The sequence below is a fragment of the Petromyzon marinus genome, chromosome 34 (genome assembly GCF_048934315.1).
Source record: "Petromyzon marinus isolate PM22_M1 ecotype Great Lakes invasive population chromosome 34, UKy_Petmar_22M1.pri1.0, whole genome shotgun sequence".
Classification (NCBI taxonomy): Eukaryota; Metazoa; Chordata; class Hyperoartia; order Petromyzontiformes; family Petromyzontidae; genus Petromyzon; species Petromyzon marinus.
In genome coordinates, this window is record NC_133700.1 from 8,139,129 (window position 1) to 8,161,985 (window position 22,857).

General features: G+C 50.4%; 1 protein-coding gene across 3 annotated transcripts in view; it reads left to right on the plus strand.

The window, feature by feature from the left end:
• The window catches only part of LOC116948663 (homeobox protein Hox-A3-like), a 232,717-nt gene that overhangs the window by 72,655 nt on the left and 137,205 nt on the right, over positions 1 to 22,857 (plus strand). The window contains exon 1 of one of the 3 annotated variants that reach the window (XM_032965570.2): positions 7,257 to 9,617. The exons of the other annotated variants lie outside the window; for them this stretch is intronic. The gene's annotated coding sequence lies outside the window, so the exon portion shown is untranslated. Of the gene's footprint in view, positions 1 to 7,256; positions 9,618 to 22,857 lie in introns of those variants that run through there. 3 annotated transcript variants of the gene reach the window in all.

Sequence of the window (22,857 nt, forward strand, 5' to 3'; positions counted from 1 at the left end):
GCGATCGACTAAGCCTCAAATGCGTACCTCGTGCGGTGTGTAAACATCGCCACTAGGGAGACAAAGGCGGCCGAGCCTGGTGCTGGCCACCCACCCCCTCGTGTGCCGATCTTCATAGGTGCTCGCTAACAGCATTTGTCCCAACAGTCTGTTGAGGCTATACGGGGTATCTATGTGGGCAGTGATGATGAGGATGATGGTGGCGTTGATGGCGGTGGTGATGGTGATTATGATGTTGGTGATGGTGGTGCTAATGATGTTGAAGATGGTGATGATTATGATGATGCTGGTGATTACGTTGATGATGAAGTTGATGATGATGGTGGTGTCACAGGACCGGCAAATGTGGAACGCGAAACCGGCACGCGTGTCTCTGTTGTGCAAAGCTTTCGGGCCGCGGTGATTTATGTACTGAATAAGCCTCGGCCCGTAACTCACCACCACCACCACCCACCGCCACCACCGCTGCCTTATAACCCCTCTCCAGCAACGTGCAGCCCGACAGAGAAGCTCGGCCTATAGCCATCGCCCTACCTACCCTACTACCTATCCTCTCTACCCGTGTATTTTTTTATTTTTTTTATTTCTGTCATTTCGGCATTGGAGTCCGACGTTCCGCGCCGCGCACGTTGCCGCGTGGTGGGGACTTCTTCTGCTGCCGGAGGGGCTGTCGTGGTTGTGGCTGTAGCGCTGTTAGGTGCTGCTACTCGCGAACAGCACTTGCCCCAACAGTCTGTTAAGGCTACCCGGGGGGGGGGGTTGTTTTTACCTTTGTGTGCGTGCTCTCTCTCTCCCGCGTGTCTTCTTCGGGTTTTAACCGCGTGTCGTGTGCGGCCATGGTTGTCCGACGTTTCGGTGCCGCGTGCTGGAAGCTTCTTCAAAATCAGTTCCTGCAGTATAGCTGCCGAAGGAGGTCGCGGCACGTGGTCGCGGAACGTCGGACATCGTGTCCGAGCACACGCACACATATTGGAGAGCTACACAGTCGGACAACACTACCGTGAAATTCTACGCAGTAGAAAAGACAAGAGTTGGATTCCCGTGTTGAGCTCGGTGTTGTGTGTTGTAATTTAACATTTTCGGGTTTAGTAATTTTATATTATACAAATTATTGTCGTTCTGTGTGTGTAGCTGTTTCTGTTGGTGTGTGCTATGAATAAGGGTCAGTAGCCGAAACGTCGGCGATTATACACAGCAGTTTCTTTGAAGTCCACAGTGTTGTTGACGAGTGTGTTATTGTTGACTGTACTTGCACATCATCGCAGCAACGGCGGCAGAATGAGCAACACAATCTATGTTGGTTTGTGTACGCGCGTGACGATGTGTGTTGCTTGTGTGTGTGTAGTGTAGCGGTTGTGTGTGTGTGTAGCGTAGTGGTTAGCGCGCTGCGCTATGAACCTGGCGCCACCAGTTCGATTCCTGCTCACGGCCAACACCAGTGATGATTATCTGAACCGGTCCTGGGCCTCCCCTAGGTCGACTCAGCTTCAAATGAGTACCTGGTGCGGTGTGTAAACATCGCCACTAGGGAGACAAAGGCGGTCGGGCGTGGTGTTGGCCACCCACTCCCTCGCGTACCGTTCCGGCCTTCATAGGTGCTCGCTCTCAGCACTTGCCCCTACAGTCTGTGAAGGCTACACGGGGAATCTTTTGTTTGTTTCATGCTCGCTGACAGCACTTAGCTGCCCCAACAGTCTGTTGGGACTAGACGGGAGGGGGGATCTTTTTCCTTTTGATTTTATGCCCTGGATTGATTGCAACGAGTAGGCAGTGATTAAATACTGCTACAGAACGCTCTCTTATCCACTGCTGGATGAATGCCTCCCCCCCCCAAGTGTCGTACGTTAACACACGGGAGTCGTGCGGTGATTGTTTGACCATACTTCACCAGACTGGTCAGTGCGAGTTGGTGAAGTTGAAAGTTGATGGTGAGATTGGGAGGTGGTGGTGGGGAGGTGGTGGGGGCGATACGGGGTGGCTATGAGATGTTAACTACCTCGCCTGGTATACGATGGGAGGTCATGGGTTCGATCTCGATCCTGACGCCTGCTGTATATTTGAAGTTTGCGGTGTCTCTCTCTCATCATCATCAGGATGGCTATGAGATGTTAACTACCGCGCCTGGTATACGATGGGAGGTCATGGGTTCGATCTCGATCCTGACGCCTGCTGTATATTTGAAGTTTGCGGTCTCTCTCTCTCTCTCTCATCATCATCAGGATGGCTATGAGATGTTAACTACCTCGCCTGGTATACGATGGGAGGTCATGGGTTCGATCTCGATCCTGACGCCTGCTGTATATTTGAAGTTTGCGGTGTCTCTCTCTCATCATCATCAGGATGGCTATGAGATGTTTACCTCGCCTGGTATACGATGGGAGGTCATGGGTTCGATCTCGATCCTGACGCCTGCTGTATATTTGAAGTTTGCGGTCTCTCTCTCTCTCCGTGGTCGCGTGGAATTTTTTCTCCGGGTCCTCCGGGTTTTCCCTCCACATTTAGAATCAACATCACCACGCGTTTAGAGTCTTTGGCTGCTGTACATGTCCACGTGATAAGCCACTTCGTTGAGCTATAGTTTGTGGCCAGGTCGCTTCGACAGAGAAATAGCTATCGTAGCTCAGTGGGCCTTACCTGGTGAAATAAAACAAAAAATGTTTTAAAATTGTTTTATTGTTCAGATGTCACTGACGTCCGACGTGGCCTGGAAGTTGAACCGGGAGTGCGCCAACTACTGCGCCACCGCTCCCCGTAAGACGATAGACAGATACGTACTCTCCGCGAGATTATATCTGTTACGTTTTTAATTACGTTGCAAAAGGTTAGTTGTTATTGTGAGTTTGTAGTCGAAGCTCACGTCTCCCATACAAGGGAAGAATCCATCGATAAAGATGATCTGTCGATATGTCTACACAAGTCTATGGGTCTCTATGTAGGTCTGTGTAAGTCCACATATCTCTATGTATTATTATGGGGTTGTATGTAAGTCACTGGATGTATACACAAGTCTATGGGTCTCTGTGTAAGTCTGTGTAAGTCCACGTGTCTCTATGTATTCCTATGGGGTTGTATGTAAGTCACTGGGTGTATACACAAGTCTATCGGTCTCTGTGTAAATCTTGTGTGTCTATATACGTATGGGGCCTATGTAAGTCTGTATATAGGCCTCTATGTATATCTATATATGTATGGGGCCTATGTAAGTCTGTAGGTCTCTATGTATGTCTATGAGTTTCTAACTACAGCGGGTATTTATCCCGCGCTAACTATACAATTTAAACACGCCTATTTAAATTGTAAAACATTACTAGCGCTACGCTATGAAAACCACATTAGTGTGCGCGTTGTCTGTTATGTTATTCTGCGATTATTCGCAACAGATGAGTGTGATCATTTTTATTCGCACACGTATACATGTGTGTACTTGTGTATTAACGATTGTCTGAACCGGACCTCGGCCTCTCCTAGGTCGACTCACCCTCATATAAGTACCTGGTGCGATGTTCAAAGCATCAGCACTGGGGAGACAAAAGCGGCCGGGCGCGGTGCTGACCACACCAGCCCTCGTGTATCGTTTCGGCCTTCATCGGTTCTAGCACTTGCCCCAACATAACATCAAATGCTATACGGGAGATTTTTGCCTTTTTGTGCTTCTGGGTTAATATGTGCCCTACTGGTTGTGTAGAGGGTTGGCGTACATACATATTTATATATGTACTTATTATACCCGTGTCTGTACATCTAAGGGAGCGTGCGTGTGTGTTGTATATATGTGTGTGCCTAGGCCGACTCAACCTCAAATGAGTACATGGTGCGGTGTTGTAAACATCGCCACTGGGGAGACAAAGGCGGCCGGGCGTGGTGTTGACCCCCCCCCCCCCTCGTGTGCCGTGCCGGCTTTCATAGGTGCCTCGCTGTGTCTGTGTCTTGCAGTGACTGGGATCATGGGCGCGTGCGTGTGTGTAAACCACGTCGTCGTTTCTAGGTCTCTCGCACGCACACACACACGTATCCTTGCATGCCCACGTATGCACACGCGTTGTGTGCGTGTTTACTTGTGTGTGTGTGTGTATTTATACACATGGACAGAATGAGCGTGTGCGTCTCTGTTTTTGTTTTGTACTTGGGGCATATATGTATACATATGTGTGTGCGTGTCTGTGTGGGCAGGTTCATGAGTGTGTATATTTCTGCGTACACAGGTGAGTATATTCTTGTCATATTAACAGGGTGAGTGTGTGCATGTGTGTGTTAGTGTCTGCGTGGGTATATGTGTCCATATGTGCGTGGCCTTTTGTGTGTGTTGTATGTGTGTGTGTGTGCAGAGAGAGGGCTTGAAATGTGTGTTCGCTAACAGCACTTGCCCCAACAGTCGATTAAAGGCTACACGGGGGCTCTTTGTGTCTCTTGTGCAGAGGTTAGCGCGCTGCACTGGGAATCCCGGCGACCCGAGTTCAACTCCCGCTCACGGCCAACATCAGTTTTGAATATCTGAACCGGTCCTGGGCCTCCCAGTGAGGGTGATGATTCAGCCTAAAATGAGTACCTGGTGAGACAAAGGCGGCCGGGCGTGGTGCTGGCCCACAACCAACCCCCCTCGTGTTCCGTCACGGCCTTCATTGGTGCTCGCTAACAGCACTTGCCCCAACAGTAGGCGAAGGTTATACGGGAGACCTTTGTCTAAGTGAATGAACGATCTTGAGTTATTGTACGTTGCGTAGGCCTACCTCCGCTCCGTGTTGAAGTGAATGAATACGCGAGTGGGTCAATGAGTGAAGAAACGAGTGAGTGAATGAGCGGGTGAGTGAGCGAGTGAATGAGTAAGTGAATGAGTGAGTGAATGAGCGAGTGAGTGATCAAGTGAATGAGCGAATGAGTGAGTGAATGAGTGCGTATATGTATGTATGCGTCTTTGCAAATTCTACCTGTGGGTGTCGACGTAAAATATTGCTTGTATTTGTGTCCTTGTAGAGATATATATTTGATTTTTAATCTATAATGAAATAGGCTTGCCAATGTATATGAACGACCCAGTGTGTTTGTGTCATTATATATATTATAGGTATATATATATGGCTAAGTCGGTGAGCGAGCCAGCGGGCGAGTCTTTGAGTGAGTTCGGCCAGTCTATGAGTGAGTCAGTGGGTCAGTCGGTGGTTGAGTCTGTGGGTCAGTCTATGTGTGAGTCGGTGGGTGAGTCTGTGGGTCAGTCGGTGGGTGAGTCAGTGGGTCAGTCGGTGGGTGATTCAGCATGTCTGTGAGTGAGTGAGTCAGTGGGTCAGTCGGTGGGTGAGTCTGTCAGTCTGTGAGTGAGTCAGTGGGTCAGTCGGAGGGTGAGTCGGTGGGTGAGTCTATGAGCGAGTCGGTGAATGCCCTCCGTGTATGTGACCGCTCTCTCCCCCCTCGCCCGTGGCTCTGTCTCTCTGGAACAACGATCGCGCTTTGTCTCTCTCCTCTCCCTCTCTCTCCCCTCTCTCTCCCCTCTCTCTCCCCTCTCTCCCCTCTCTCTCCCCTCTCTGTCTCCTCTCTGCGCGACCCCGCGGCGCGCATCGGGGTTCACCTCGAGGACACGGCCACTCAGCGGCCCTCCTCCCTCTATCCTCGACCCTCATCAACCACCTCCTCGCCCCTGTCTCCTCCTCTTATCCTCATCCTCCGCTTTCATCATCATCCACTCATCTCCCTTCTCGACCACCCTCCTCCACCCCCTCTCCTCCTCGTCTCATCCTCCTTACAATCTCATCCTCTATCCTCCCTCATCCTCGCTCTCATCTCATACTGGTCCTCGTCTCATGCTCAGCCTCCTCCTTTCCATCCCCATGATCGACCCTTTCACCTCGTCCTCCACTCGTCCCACTTCCCTCTCGTCTTCACCCTACGCCTCCTCGCCCGCTATCCCACGTGCTCCTCCCCGCTCTATAGTTCGAGTCTCGGACTCGCTGAACTCTTCACCCCATGTCTCCGTTCGACTGGTTGACTTCAAATTTCCGTCTGTGTCTGTGGAGGATGGGGGAGCGATTCCGGCTCACGACCAGCGACAGTGACAACATATCTTGAACCGGTTCTGGGTCTTTCCGAGGTCGACTTAGACTGAAATGAGTACCTGGTGTCGGAGAGACAAAGGCGTTCGGACGTGGTTCTGGCCAAACCACCGCAGGACCTCGTGCGCCGTGCCGGCCTTCACAGGTGCTCGCTAACAGCACTTGTCCCAACAGCCTGGGCAGGCTATACGTGCGTGGGGTGGGGGGCGGCTTTGTCTTTGTGCGTATTCGGTGGTTTTGCGGTGTGTTTTGTATGCATGCACGTGTGCGTGTGTCTGTGTGCGTGTGTCTGTGCGCGCGTGTCTGTGTGCGTGTGTCTGTGTGGGTGTGTGCGTGTGTATGTGTGCGTGTGTCTGTGTGCGCGTCTGTGTGCATGTGTCTGTGTGCGTATGTCTGTGTGCGTGTGTGTGTGTGCGTGTGTGCGTGTGTGTGTGCGTGTGTGCGTGTGTCTGTGTGCGTGGATCTGTGCGCGTGTGTCTGTGTGCGTGTGTCTGTGTGCGTGTGTCTGTGTGCGTGTGTGTGTGCGCGTGTGTCTGTGTGCGTGTGTCTGTGCGCGTGTGTCTGTGTGCGTGTGTCTGTGTGCGTGTGTCTGTGTGCGTGTGTGCGTGTGTCTGTGTGCGTGTGTCTGTGTGCGTGTGTCTGTGTGCGTGTGTCTGTGTGCGTGTGTCTGTGTGCGTGTGTGCGTGTGTCTGTGTGCGTGTGTCTGTGTGCGTGTGTCTGTGTGCGCGTGTGTCTGTGTGCGTGTGTGTGTGCGCGTGTGTGCGTGTGTCTGTGTGCGTGTGTCTGTGTGCGTGTGTCTGTGTGCGTGTGTCTGTGTGCGTGTGTGCGTGGGTCTGTGCTCGTGTGTCTGTGTGCGTGTGTCTGTGCGCGTGTGTCTGTGCGCGTGTGTGTTTGTAGTGTAGCGGTCAGCGCTACGCTGCGCTACGAACCCGGCGAACCGAGTTCGATTGCCGCTCACGGCCAACACCCAGTGACGATTATCTGAACCGGTACTGTGCCTCAAATGAGTACCTGGTGCGGTGTGTAAACATCGCCACTGGGGAGACAAAGATGGTCGGGCGTGGTGCTGGCCACACACCCCCTCGTGCGCCGTGCCGGCCTTCATAGGTGCTCGCTAACAGCACTTGCCCCAGCAGTCTGTTAATGCTATACGTGGGATCTTTGTCTGTGTTTGTTTAAGACCTTGATAGGTGCTCGCTAATTGCACTTTGCCCTACAGTCCGTTAAATGCTACACGGGGAATCTTTGCATTACATTGGTGCATGTCCGAGGTCGACTCAGACTCAAATGAGTACCTGGTGCGGTGTGTAAACGTTTCTGGTGCGTTTAATAGTATATCTGATGTGCACCTAGTCTGGCACAAGCGCCGCGGGGAAGTCACTGGTACTTAGTGGCGAACGGCGGTTGTTGTTGTTATTGTTGTTGTTATTGTGACGTGTGTATTGTGAGTTGTATTGCGCAGTATTTTGTGAATTTACAGCACTTGCCCCAAGAGTCTTGTAAGGCTATAGGGGGATCTTTGTCTTTGTCGTTGCATGTGTGTATGTATGTAAGGTACAGACACACCAACACTCTCTCTCATGTCAACACAAATATACATCTTACACATATTACACTGTACACCACACAAATGCACCCACAATGCATAAAATACACACAAAAAACAAAGATCCCCCGTATAGCCTTTAACAGACTGTTGGGGCAAAGTGCTGTTAACGAGCACCTACATATATACGCAGCCACACACTATCACACACAATCACACATGTACACACAACTATACATCCTTACACACGTACACACAATACACACACACTCCACAAAAATATACACCTAATTACATACACACACAATACACCCACAATTCACCCACAATGCACATACCACATTGCACAAAGACAAAGATCCCTCGCATAGCCTTAACAGATTGTTGGGGCGCGGTAGACGAGGGGGTGGGTGACCAACACCACGCCCGACCGCCATTGTCTCTCCAGTAGCGATGCACCAGGTACTCATATGAGGCTGAGTCGACCTAGGGGAGGCCCAGGACCGGTCTAAATAATCGTAACTGGAGCGCAGCACACGGACCGCTACGCTACCGCACCCCACATTGTATACACACGCACACGTACATACCACCTAGACACTCTACAGATACATACACACCACACAATCAGATGTAATGGCACACACACACAATCACACTACACACCAACCACACACCCCACATATATATGCACACACGACAAATGATAAATACGCACAATCACATTTCATCACACACGCGATACATTCACACGACACACCTACACTACACACAACAAACACACACAATCACATGCATACACAATCACACTCCACTCCGCCAACGCACACTCTTCAGATATATACGCACAATGCACAAACACACAACTATGCTCACACACACAAAAAACAATCACACACACAACACTACCCACAATCACACACTACCCACAATCACACTACACACAATCACACACCCCCCTCAGGTCTGAATGAGCCGTATAATTTGCTGGTCTATTCTACATGAGGACACGTATGATTATTGTGTGTTGTGTATAAATACACACACAAAATACACATTCCCCCCTGTAGCCATTAATAGACTGTAGGGGCAAGTGCTCTTAGCAAGCACCTATGAAGGCCGGCACGGCACACGAGGAGGTGGGTAGCCAGCACCACGCCCGGCCGCCTTTGTCTCCCCGGTGAAGATATTTACTACACACCGCACCAGGTACTCATTTGAGGCTGAGTCGACCTAGGGGGAGGTCCAGGACCGGTTCAGATAATCGTCGCTGGTGTTGGCCGTGAGCGGGAATCGAACTCGGGAGTCCAGGTTCGTAGCGCCGCGCGCTAACCGCTGCACCACCGCTCCCCGCTATAAACGCACACACACACACACCGAGACATCATCGCACAGACGCATACACATTACTACCGCACCACGACACGCAGCATCGCATCTCGCCTCGCCGGGAAAGCAACAGAAAAACTCCGGCATGGAGTATTCTCTCTCTCTCTCGGGGGGCGCGACAGATGAGGTGGTTGTGGTGAGATTCGCGTGGACTCGGAGGCTTCTGTGGATCACGGGCTGATTAGCAGCCAGACGGCCGCATCGGAGAGAGAGAGCGAACGACCTCTCTCTAATCTCTCTACGACTCCCTCCTCTCTCCTCCCGTGCCTCGCCTGCGTCTCCTTACCTCCCATCCACAGGGTCTCCCCCCCCCCCATTTCTCTCTCCTCTTCCCTCTCCCTCTCTTTCCCCCATTCTCCTCTTTAATATCCTTCCCTCTGATATCTCTCCCATGTCTTTCCCCTCTCTCGTCTCTCTCTCGTCCTCGTCTTTCCCCTTTCCTGTTTCTCTCTCCGCTCCGTGTAATATCTCCTCTCTCTCATCTCCCCTCTCTCTCTCCTCTCCCTCTCATCTCCCCTCTCTCTCTCTACTCTCCCCTCTCTCCCTCCCTCTCTCCTCCCTCTCCGCCCGTGTGCACCAATCGGACCCGGCTGGGCGCGCCGGGGTCAGGGACGGGATAGCAGAGTTCAAGAGGTCATGAGGTACTGCAGAGAGTGTGTGTGTGTATGTACGTGTGTGTGTGTGGTGCGGTGTGTAAACATCGCCACTAGGGAGACAAATACGGTCGGGCGTGATGTTGACCACCAATCCGCTCGTGTGCTGCACGTGCCGGCCTTCATAGGTTGCTCGCACACAGCACTTGCCCCAAAGGTCTATTGAGGCTATACGGGGGAACTTTGTCTTTGTGCTAAGAGCACTTGCTCTTGCGGTCCGTACGGCTATAGAAAGGGAGGTTCTTTGTGTGTTTTTACACAAGTCTGTATGTATGTTTTGTGTCATATGCATGTGTTTTGTGAATACAGTACCTGGTTCGGTGTGTAAACATCGCCACTGGGGATACAAAGGGGGTCGGGCGTGGTGCTGGCCACCCACCCATCTACCCCTCGTATACCGAGCCGGCCTTCTTTCATAGGTGCTCGCGAAACAGCACTTGCCCCGAAAGTCTGTAAAGCCTATACGGGGGATCTTTGTATATAGGTGCCTATGTTAATGTGTGTGCTGTGATTGTGCATAGGTCCTCCTCGCTAAGAGCCCTTGCTTCATCATCAAGCTGGTAACGGCTATACGGAAGGGATGTTTGTATATGCACGTGTATGTATATATCTATATGTGTTATTTGTATAGATATACGCATGTATATTACTGTGCGTGTGTGCTTATAGTACGGGGAGCGGTAGTGTAGCGGTTAGCGCGCTGCGCTACAAACCATGCGAACCGGGTTCGATTCCCGCTCACGGCCAACACCCAGTGACGGATTATCCGAATCTGGTCCTGGGCCTCCCCTAGGTCGACTCAGGCTAAATTTAGTACCTCGTGCGGTGTGTAGTAAAACATCGTCACTGGAGAGACGAAGGCGGCCGGGCGTGGTGCTGGCCACCCACCCCCTCGTGTGCCGTGTCGATCTTCATGGGAGCTCCTTAACAGCACTTGTTCCAATAGTCTGTTAAGGCTATGCGGGTGATATTTGTCTTTGTTACATGCTATTGTGTGTGTGTGTGCATTCATGTGTGTATTATGTAAATATTCGCGCATGTATTTATGTAATTCCTGATTTTCCAAATCGATGAAGCTGATTACTTATAAACCCCATAATCGATCAATCTGGTTGTGATAATTGACAAGCGTGACTTGACTTAGCTTGGCTGTGCCGGGCGGCGCAGGGGTTTACGACATAACTTAGGCCGATTAATTCACATTAAACGCTAACTGAATAATAAAACTTTTTTTTTACCGTTAAATCGGTTTGTGCCGCGGAATATACAAACGTATAGCGATACACAACACGTGTGTTCACCCTTTTACACTGACAAAATAACAGCCAATGTAACCACCCGGTGACCCGGGCCGCCGTGCCGTTTGTACCGAAGTTCGCGCGGGTGCCCAATCGGCAACGTTCAACGCTAGAAACCGGTAACCGGTTTGTGGGTTTTACCGGTTACCGGTTTTTATCGGTTATCGTTCATGAAATTAGACCGCTCCTCTCATTTAAATGACCGAATCAATTGTTGTATTTATTTTAGACGCGTTATAATGCTTTGACATTAGCGATATCGGACGTCAACTGACGTGCTGCTGATGAGAACGCCAAATGTCGAAACCGATCCAGGGGTTTGCTCGCGCTGAAGCAGCGCTGCTGATTATAGGATGCACTCCGAATCAGCTGTGTGACCAAAACACAACTATATTTATTTTTAAATGTATGTATATCGAGAGACAAATATCTCTGAGATGGGGCGATGGGCGTTATTGATTGTATAATTCGTTGTGCTAGTTCGTTGAAAGTATACAAACCTATATATAGACACCTATATATGTGGCAGGGAGCGGTGGTGCACTGCTTACGGTTATAAATACAAATCAACAGACACACACTGCACCACGTACCTAATGAAGGCTGAGTCAACATAGAAGTGCAGGTATCACTCGCCACTGATGATAGCCGTGAATCTCAGTCACGTTGGCCTATATTACCCTACCGCTGCATATATACTGTAGACCACATGTTCATACAAAGGTCCCCCGTATAGCCTTTAACAGACGTTTGGGGGAGGGGGCAAGTGCTGTTGGCGAGCACCTGTTAAAGGCCGACACGTTGGCAGCGCGACGCCCGGCCGCCTTTGTCTCTCCCGTGACTGTGTTCACACAACGCAGGGGTACGAGTTGAAGGCTGAGTCGACCCAGTGGAGGGAGGCCCAGGAAGGGTTAAACAAATTCGCCACCGCTATTGGAGGAATCGATCTCGAGTCGCCGGGTTCCGGAGTGCAAATGCGCTAACCACTGCGCCACCGCTCCCCGCACGACGTGGACACACAAACGCAAAGACCCCCCGTGTAGCCTCAACAGACTGTTGGGGCAAGCGCTGTTAGCGAGCACCCGTGAAGGCCGACACGGCACACGAGGAGGTGCGTGGCCAACACCACGCCCGGCCGCCTTTGTGTCTCTCTAGTGGCGATGTTTACACAACGCGCCAGGTACTCATTTGAGGCTGAGTCGACCTAGGGGAGGCCCAGTACAGATAATCATCACCGGTGTTGGCCGTGAGCGGGAATCGAACCCGGGACGCCAGGTTCGTAGCACAGCGTAGCGCTAACCGCTACACCACCGCTCCCCTGCACACGCACACGTGTGTACATTGAAACACACAGCAGGGTTCTTGTTATTAACACAAATATCAAACTGTTTATTTGTGTGTGTGTATATATATATGTTCTAATTAAGTTAACATAAAAAATTATGGTTACGTACGTAAAACAACCACGTGTGTTTGTAACGATGTATTTTATTGACGATGTTCCTTTAAACGCGACCAAGCAAAGAGGTGTGTGTGTGTGCGTAGTCTTGGGCCTCTCCTAGGTCGACTCAGCCTCAAATTCTTACCTGGTGTGATGTGTAAACTTGCCCACTTGGAGATACAAAGGCGGCCGGGCGTGGTTTTTTTGTCCACACTACCCCTGACGTGTGCCGTCCAGACCTTCATGGGTGCCGCTCGTGAACGGCACTTAACGCTACACGGGGTGGGGCATCTTTGTCTTTGTAGTTGTCGTTGTTGCTGCTGCGTGTCTGTATAATATTCATCGTCGTCGTGATCATCATCAGCAGCCATGCTCTATCCCCCGCTGGACGAAGGCCTCCCGATCTTCAGAGCCATCGCCATCTCTCGCGATCCCTGCGACGAAAACGACGTCACACGCTGCCGGGTGACGCCCGTGGTCGGCCACGTGGGATGATGGCGACGTGGTTATACTTCACCACGGCTGGGAGGCTTCGCGTTTGTCAAATGAATGAGACGGAGCCCCAGGGATGAGGAGGGGCGGCAGCGGGGTTCCACGTTCGCCACGCCACTGATGTTCGCCGTGGCCGAGAAAAATCGGGAACTTGCAGTTTTCTGCGTCGGATTAAAAGCGCAGTGCGCGAACCACTGCGCCTCCGCTCAACGTCAGCATCGCCAGCATCGTCATCATGATTATATTGACTTATTCTAATTATTATTTAAAAGAATGGGATAACAAATCGTTTTGTATTTTGTATGTTAAACAAAGAAATGTGTACCAGATGCTCCCGACGTCGGAAAGCTAAACATGGTCATGTGCCTGTTTGGTACCGTGATAGAACAATCCTGCTGGATTGTTTTTTTTTTATGCCCGAGGAGGACCGCTTGTGTTGCGATCGAAACGTCGTGATATATTATTTTTATTTATAAAGAACCAAAGAGCGTGGATTCCTGCAGTCACGAAAGCTTCAAATCAAAATCTGATAGAACACTTCCCGGGGAAATAACGCATCTCAGAAGAGTTATTCTGCGCATTGGCCAGCACGTGGCAAGTACAGTACAGTGCGCTGATGGATTCCTGAATCCATTCGTGCGGATATGTATATATTGAGCGAGGACGCTGGGGTGAATACAGAGACTCGCGTCGATGCGACACATTGCACACGGCCAGATACAAAGACAAAGATCCTCGCCCTCCCCGTATAGCCTTTTAACAGACTGTTGGCGCAATCTTGATTTGATTGTTGGGGCAAGTTGCCGTTCGCGAGTAGCGTCTATGAAAGGCCGGCACGGCACACGAGGGGGTGGCGGGGCCTGCCCCACGCACGCCCGGCCGCTTTTGTCTCCCCAGTGGCGATGTTAACTGCACGCCGTAACAACCAGGTACTCATTTAATTACTCATTTGAGTACCCTGGTGCTGGGTAGCAGCAGTGGTAGCAGCCTCCTGGAGAGAGAGAGCGTCTCGAGACTCATCAGAATATTTATACCGGAGACGCTCATTAGACTCCGGGAAAGCTTCCCCGGGTTAACAATGGGGGCACTGTTCATATTTAAATTATTATTAATTGCATCGCCCGCACAAACCGATATAACCTTGAGTGTCAACACACATGACGCGGTTGTGAACACAAACGCTGTGCACGACACCACGGAACACGGCGAATCGCATGCGGAGTGGCGTCGTCGCAACGCCGTAAAATTCGGGTTTATTTTTTTGTTTTTTTCTGCAAAGGCAACAACACGAATCTCCGCTCTTACATTTTCACATCATCAGCTTGCAAGCGGCATTATATCGTCACCATCATCATCATCATCAAGTCAGCGGTCATGATCAATCCACTGCTGGATGAAAGCAGGCATTCCTTCCCCAAAGCTAGCGCATTCACTGACGATCACGCGCGATGGAAGCAAATCCTAGACGCAGCCTCTTCCTGTACACGAGCCGATTCATTTCGCCACATCTCCACCCGTGGATGTTCCTCTCTTTCCCCTCCCCTCTCTGTCGGACGCGTGCTCCATCCTTTGGCTGTCACTCCGCTGTTCGTCGTGACCAGCGTTCGCCGAGATGCGTTGGCTTCCGGTTCCCGAACGAATACAATTTGTAAGGTCCCACTCGTGACACGCAGAGCGCTCGCCACTAACCGAACCACAGTAGCTGTGTCCATCTCGACAAGGAGGAGCGACAATCATCGTCACGACAATTCTCGCTCATCCTCGTAGCAGCAGCGGCGGCGGCGGCGGCGACGGCGGCTTTCGGCTGCTCGCCGTCGAACAAAGGCGGCGGTCACCGCATCGCGCGGCGCTTTCAGACGCGCTTCTGGGGCCGTCTGGAACGCCCTCTTCCTCCTTGCGAAACGAGGAAGCCACTGGGAGCTGTGGCACTTTAAAATACTCTGAATGGAAAAAAAAAACTCACTTCTTTAGAAACTGATTTTGGTGTTTAGTTTGTTGTCCTTCGCGACTCCGATTAGCACTGTTGGCTGCGTACGGTGCGAAAGAAGTTCAACAAAAGTCCGTAGAGCGTTACCGTATTCTATAGAACACAGGGCGCAATTGTTTGCCTTCGTATCTTAAAGCAAAAGTGGTGGGCGGTGGCACGGTGGGAAGGATGCGTCTTATTTACAGGCGCGTCTTATAATCTGGAACGTAAGCGGTGAATAATTACACGGTGACGCGTGTCCCTGGATCTGTTCTTTTCACAATGTATTTCTTTATATAAAATGTGCGCGTGCTTATTTTACGTACATTTATCTTACGCACACGTACTGCGACAGCTCCAAATCGCGGTGTTTCTGTATTACAAAAAAATGTGCGCGTTTTAAACTACGTCAATATATTTCACACAAACGTCACCGCGGTAGTTCCAAACGGCGGTGGCGAATGAACGAGTGCGCGACAGAGGCACAAGCACGCGAGCTTGGGAACCCGGCACCGGGAAAGGTGCAGAGAGAGGGGAGCCACGCGCATTGGAGGACAACGCAACACCCCGCGCTCGGCGACGTTTAAAGACGAACAACACGCAACTCACGCGCAGCCAACGAATGCACCGAGCACAGTTTTTGTAGTGCGCCGTACCGAGAGTGCGGACGTCGACGCAGGGAGATGGAGCGATAATTTTATGCTCGGGTGACGTAACGGATTTCTTGGGACTGTTAAAAAAAAATAGTTTATGGAGACCTTCATCCAGCAGTGGATTGATCATGGCTGATGCTGATGCTGACGATGGTGGCGACTCCGAATTCGGGTCCACGTCGCGCCTCGCAATGTGTGGCTCGCTTTAAACGCAGTCATCGCGCACGCTGCAGAGGCTGGTAGTGTTTATCCAATGGCTTCGATCTCCGGGCGCGGCAAGTTACATATATATGTTTAAATCCTACACCTCGCACCACAGCCGATCGGCACGTCGCCTATGGTGGGGGTAAAGTGTGGGTATACCTTCCCCCCCTTCCCCCACCACCTCTTAAAAAAAACACAGCGTGGAAGAGTAGACCAAAAACACCCTCTATTCTAAACGACACGACTATAAACTATTTTATTTCTCAGCTAAACCCCACTGAACTATTAACTCTTTTTTTTTAATTCAGACGCGACCTGGCGACTCGTGATGATGATGATAATGAGAGCTCATCGTAGAAGTGGCTGATATCATTATCGTCATCATCAGACGCGGAGGCACTTCAGAGTAGCAGGCTAACAATCTAACCGCATGTTTATACAATTGTTAGAGGCGCAGCGTGGCGAGAGGGGGGGGGGGATACCGGAAGAACCCACAGTAAAAGCCACCCGGACTTCAAATACCGCATATCACGGGCATCGCCAGGGTCCGGGATCGAACCCACGGAGACGTCCTCCGCTAGCAGCTACTGCCGACAGACGCGGCGAGAGCGAGGCTGCGCCTTGGTGCCCTCTTCGCACCTGTGGTGGAACGGGTTGATCGGGTCGAGGCGGTGGATATGCACGTGCTGTGTGTGTGTTGCGCGTGTGTCTATATATATACACCGTCGATATATTTCTATATATTTATTATTTTGGTGGAGTGGTTTTTTTTCTTCACACAGCGAGCTTACTGCATGCGTTCTCGGGTACGATTGATGCCGACTCATAACGAATGCCATTTGTTTACTCGCGGTGCGTACGCCCGAGCGCTGGTGATATATTGTGCGTGTGTGGGATGTATGGTGAGGGAGGGAATGCGGTGTGGTGTGTGTGTGTATATATGAGAGTATAATATATATGTGTGTGTGTGTGTGGTGACGGTGGGTGGTGTATGCGGTCGTGGGGAGCGGTGGCGCCGTGGTGAGCGCGTATGCGCTACGAACCCGCTCGACTCGCAGTTCGATTCCCGCCCCTACGGCCACCCACACCAAGTGACGATTCTCTGAACCGGTCCCGGGCCTTCCCTAGTTCGACTCAGCCTCAAATGAGTACCTGGTGCGGTGCGTAAACATCGCCACTGGGGAGACAAAGGCGGCCGGGCGTGGTGCTGGTCACCCACCCCCTCGTGTCTCGTTCCGGCCTTCATAGGTGCTCGCTAATAGCACTTGCCCCAACAGTCTGTTAAGGCTACACGGGGGGGGGGTCTTTGTAAGGTATCGTGAAGCGTGTGGATAGGTGCTCGCTAACAGCACTTGCCCCAACAATTGTGAACGGCTATATGGGAGGCGGGGCGGGCTAGGATCTTTTGTCTTTGTACCCGTGTCGAGTATTCGCATAGGGAGCGGTGGGGCAATGGTTGCCGCGTGTTCCGAGTCCGTTCGTGGTGCGGTGCCCGAGTGGTGGTGTGCTGTGTGGTGTGATGTCAACGGATCCACGCGTGCGTGAGTGCGTGTATGGGGAGCGGTCGCGTAGCGGTGTTGCGCGCTGCGCTACGAACCCGGCGACCCGAGTTCGATTCCCGCTCACGGCCACCAACACCCAGTGACGATTATCTGAAGCGGTCTTTGGCCTCGTCCCTAGGTCGACTCAGCCTCAAAATGAGTACCGAGTTCGCGTGTGTAAACTTCGCCACTGGGGAGACAAAGGCGGCCGAAGCGTGATGCTGGTCACCCCCACGTACTTCGTGTGCCGTTCCGGCCTTCATGGGTGATACTCGCTAACAGCACTTGCCCCAACAGTCTGTTCATCCTATAACGGGTGGGGTTTGGAATCTTTATCTTGTTTATGTAATAATAAAAGGAGCGCGATATAATACACGGAGCGTTGACGCGCTGTAGGAGCGCGAGGTCACCCTCCACCGAAGTTCGACTCCCGTCTCGCGAGCGATGTTTGCGATATCGACTCGGGGCGCTTGTTGGAGCATCAGCAACGGAGGTGGAGGGGCGGGGGGAGAGAGGCAAACGCGGACGAGCGAATCAGTCCCTCGTGTGCCGTGCCGCCTTTCTAATAGCTTCCTTAACGGCACTTTTGCCGACAGTCTATAGGCACTGTGCAATATATGTGCGCATAAATCTATCTCTCTGTGTGTGTGTATACACGCTATATATGTGTGTGTGTGTATAATTGTATACGCAGGCTGGCCATATGGTATGCACGCATAAACTCGAACACATGCGGTGACACACGTACACATACAAAAGACAAAGATGCACCGTATAGCCTTCAACAGCCTGTTGGGGCAAGTGCTGTCAGTGAGCTCCATACAAAGATCCCCCGTATGGCCTCTATGAAGGCCGGCACGGCACACGAGGAGGTGGGTGGCCAGCACCACGCCCGGCCGCCTTTGTCTTCCCAGCGGCGATGTTTACACGGCGTACCAGGTACTCATTGAGGCCGAGTCGACCTAGGGGAGGCCCAGGACCGGTTCAGATAATCGTTACCGGTGTTGGCCGTGAGCGGGAATCGAACTCGGGGACGCCGGGTTCGTAGCGCAGCGCGCTAACCACTGCACCACCGCTCCCCACAAACACACTAACAAACATACTAACAAAGACAAACACACACTAACATACATACTAACAAAGACAAACACACACTAAGATACATACTAACAAAGACAAACATACACTAACATACATACTAACAAAGACAAACACACACTAACATAATACTAACAAAGACAAACACACACTAACACTCATACTAACAAAGACAAGCATACGCTAACATACATATTAACAAAGACAAACACACACTAACATACATACTAACAAAGACAAACACACACTAACATTCATACCAACAAAGACAAATACACACTAACATTCATACTAACAAAAACAAGCATACACTAACATACTAACAAAGACAAATACACACTAACATACATACCAACAAAGAACCACTAACATACATACTAACAAACATACTAACAAAGACCCACTAACATACATACTAACAAAGACAAACACACACTAACATACATACTAACAAAGACAAACATACACTAACATACATACTAACAAAGACAAACACACACTAACATTCATACTAACAAAGACAAACACACACTAATATTCATACTAACAAAGACAAACACACACTAACAAACATACTAACAAAGACAAACATACACAAACATACATACTAACAAAGACAAACACGCACTAACATACATACTAACAAAGACAAACACACACTAACATTCATACTAACAAAGACAAACACACACTAACATTCATACTAACAAAGACAAACACACACTAACATTCATACTAACACACATACTAACAAAGACCCACTAACATACATACATACTAACAAACATACTAACAAAGACCCACTAACATACATACTATCATACATACTATCATACATACTAACAAACACACACTAACAAATTACTAACAAAGACAACACACACTAACATACATACTAACAAAGACACACTAACATACATACTAACAAAGACAAAGATAAAGATAAAGATAAAGATCCCCCATATAGCCTTAACAAACTGTAGGGGCAAGTGCTGTTAGCGAGCACCTATGAATGCCGGAACGGTACACGAGGGGGTGGGTGGCCAGCACCACGCCCAACCGCCTTTGTCTCCCTAGTGGCAATGTTTACACACCGCACCAGGTACTCATTTGAGGCTGAGTCGACCTAGGGGAGGCCCGGGACCGGTTCAGATAATCGTCACTGGTGTTGGCCGTGAGCGGGAATCGAACCCGGGTCGCCAGGTTCATAGCGCAGCGCGCTAACCGCTACACTACCGCTCCCCACAAAGACAAACACACACTAACATACACACTGACAAAGACAAACACACACTAACATACATACTAACAAACACACGAACATACATACTAACAAAGACGAACAACATACATATTAACAAAGACAAAGGTCCCCCGGTTGAGCCTTTAACAGAGACTGACCGTGCTGTTTGCGAGCACCTATTAAGCAATCTCATGCGAGTGTCTGCATGCAATGCCACGTGTTCTCCACTTAATATAATCCAACACACATTCACTCTATCGCACGCCAACGGCATCCTATCACGGCTGAGCACAGCATCAATGATAATCTCGGGTACTTTCTCAATACACTGCTGGATGAAATACCTCCACGCACCCACCGCCACCACCACCGCCACCACCACACTCACCACTCCGTATCGGGTCGTGTGGGAGATTGTTTGGCCATACTTCACCACCCAGGTCAGTGCTTGGTTGATGATGGCCGAGGGTATTCGACCGGTTCAAATGTCTCTCGCAACACTGCCCGTTGGCCGTGAACGGCGAACGGAAGTGAACTCGGATTTCCTGGTCTCTGTAATAGTCACAATCTGTAATCGTTACTATACAATGTAAATATGTACATTTAATAATAACAATACAACAGTTTGAGCGAGTTGGGTTTTTTTTTTGCATAAACTAATGATAGGTGCATCTCGATATATTTTGTTAAGAGTGATAATCTGGATCTCTGAGTCTGTGGATATTTTTAAAATGCGTTTTAAAACCTATTTATACGCTGCCGCTTATTATACTTTTAGTTCATTGAGTAAATTATTATTTTACATTAATTTATGATATTGTTTTTATGCTGAGCGTCTGCCGCTGCTGCGTCCTGTACAGCGCTTTGAGGTCCTTGATGAAAAGCGCCACATCAATGCAATTATTGTAATAATTATTACAATTATCAATCTGATGACAATTAATGAGTCACAAGACTCGTTGTCACGAGGGCCCTCCTACACTTCCACGCTTGGAGTCCCACCCACCACGTGCGCGCTCTCACGGGTAACATCCACTAACGAAGCCCCGCACAGATTGACGCAAGAATCCGTGGCGGTATTGTCATCCAAACGATAGCTCAACACGATCGCTCAGCGAAGTGACGTATCGTTGTGCGGACATTTAAAGCGTGGACGTTGACTCTAAAATGTGGAGGGGGGGGGGGAGTGGGAAGCGGACGAAGGACGGAGAGAGAAAAATCCACGCGATCACGGGTCGGGATCGAACCCACGAACCTCCTTGTATACCGGGGCGAGGTCGTTAACCATCTCCTAGCCACCGTGGGGTCCCCGAAACTCGCTCTCCTTCCGAGACGTCTCGGGCGCCTAACGGCGTGGAAGAGGCTCCCTCTGATTGGGAAGGAGACGCCGTGAGAAAGAGCATTGCCAGGGCTTGTTCCTTGGAGCTCGCATCATTACGACGACGATGTCAATAGTTCTAATAAGATAGGTACGGCGCGAGAGGATGACTTTTTTTATTGTGTGTGTGTATATATGGAAGGGCGTTTGTCTTTGGCTGAGTTTCTCTGTTGGAGGATGCACGCATTGGTGGTGTTAACTGGCGCTAGTTGCGTGAGATGAGCGCGCTTTATAAATAAATAATAATGAATTCTATATTTTATGATGATGATGATGATTGTTATGTGACTGGCTCACGGACAATTGTAAGTCTGCGTAATCGTGCATCATTTCACAACGGCAGATCGATAGTAGCTATAGAATGGGTGACTATCGTAAGTTCCATGAATGCTGTGTGTGTGTGTGTGTTTACGTGTGTGTGTGTCTCCGTACTTTGGTCGATTCAGACTTAAATTACCACCCGGTGCGGTGCGTAGTAAACACGAGCACTGGGGAGACAAAGGCGGCCGGACGTGCTGCAAGTCACCCATCCCCTCGTGCACCGTATTTTTCATACTTTGATACTGGCAAAAAAACGGTCCCATCACGTAGCTGCTCAACCCGAGCTATAACTGCTCTGATACGCACATTGCCTTGTACTGTTCGCCTTGGTGGCGTTTTTCTCTGGTCTGACACTGGTAGTGAGAGACAAGGCCCTAAAGAAGTCTGTCCCTGGTGTAGGCCAATCCGTTTCAAAGACAACGTCATGTATGATTACCAGAGCGCGTTTGTTTGCGTGTTCACCGCACGCACTGTGTGTGCCGAACGCGCGGTACTTGATTCCTTGTTCAAGGTTGCAAAAGGAATCAAGATGCTCGAACACCCATTTGGGTGCTCGAGCATCTTCACGCCAGAAAGGCAGTGCCGGACGAAGCTAGTTGCGGGGCCTGCAGCATATGATGTTATAAAGGGACCCGAAATAAGTAAAAAAAACACATAAATATTAAAACGCACGTTTTTAACTTGCATAGTAAAGTAATTCTATTTTTTTTTCATTTGCTATACGGCCAGATAATACGACAAATCGCTAACCTTAAACACCCAGTCGTTCATAAAAGTTGAAGGTGGTATAGTACTACAGTAATAGAGCAAGTGCAGAATCACTGAACCGGAATTGATAGCTTGAAAGCATTTAGCGCGGGGCCCTTAAAAGTGCAGGGTCCGTAGCTACTACACGTGTAGTAGCTTCTACTACACGTGTAGTGGCTACTCCACGTGTTGTAGTAGATACTACACGTGTAGTAGCTACTACTACACGTGTAGTTGTAGCTACTTGTGCTACTATGACAATCCGGCACTGCAGAAAGGATACAATACCCGCTGATCTTATTTCATTTTTTTTCCCATTCCATTAGAGCCGCAACGGTGACACGGGCGCTCGCTTGCTCGCTCTCTCGGCGGCTCAGCCCCGCGTGGCAGTCGCTAACTCGGGCCAGGACACGTGGTGTCGCTGTGGCTTTCCGGCGAGTGTCGCCAGTTCACATCCCCGCCACGTTCGGCACCATCATCCGTTGGCCCATCATCGGCGGTCGATAAAATATCTACATCGATTTTGTTGTTGGTGTCGTTAAGCGTTCTCTCTCGCAGACCGGCGCGTACGACGCCGCCATAGGGATGTGGAATTTCCCGAGGTGACTCGGTGTCGTTGGGAAAACCGGCGTCGCTAAATAGTAGCGATGTGCATGAAGGAAAGCGTTTGAATACTCACAGAGACGAGGACAAAGACCCCCCCCCCCCCCGTGTAGCCTCTATAAGATTGTGTGGGCAAGTGCTGTTAGCGAGCGCCCTATCAAGGCCGCCACGGCACACGAGGGGGGGTGGGGGGGGGGGTGACCAGCACCACGCCCGGCCGCCTTCGTCTCCCTCGTGGCGAAG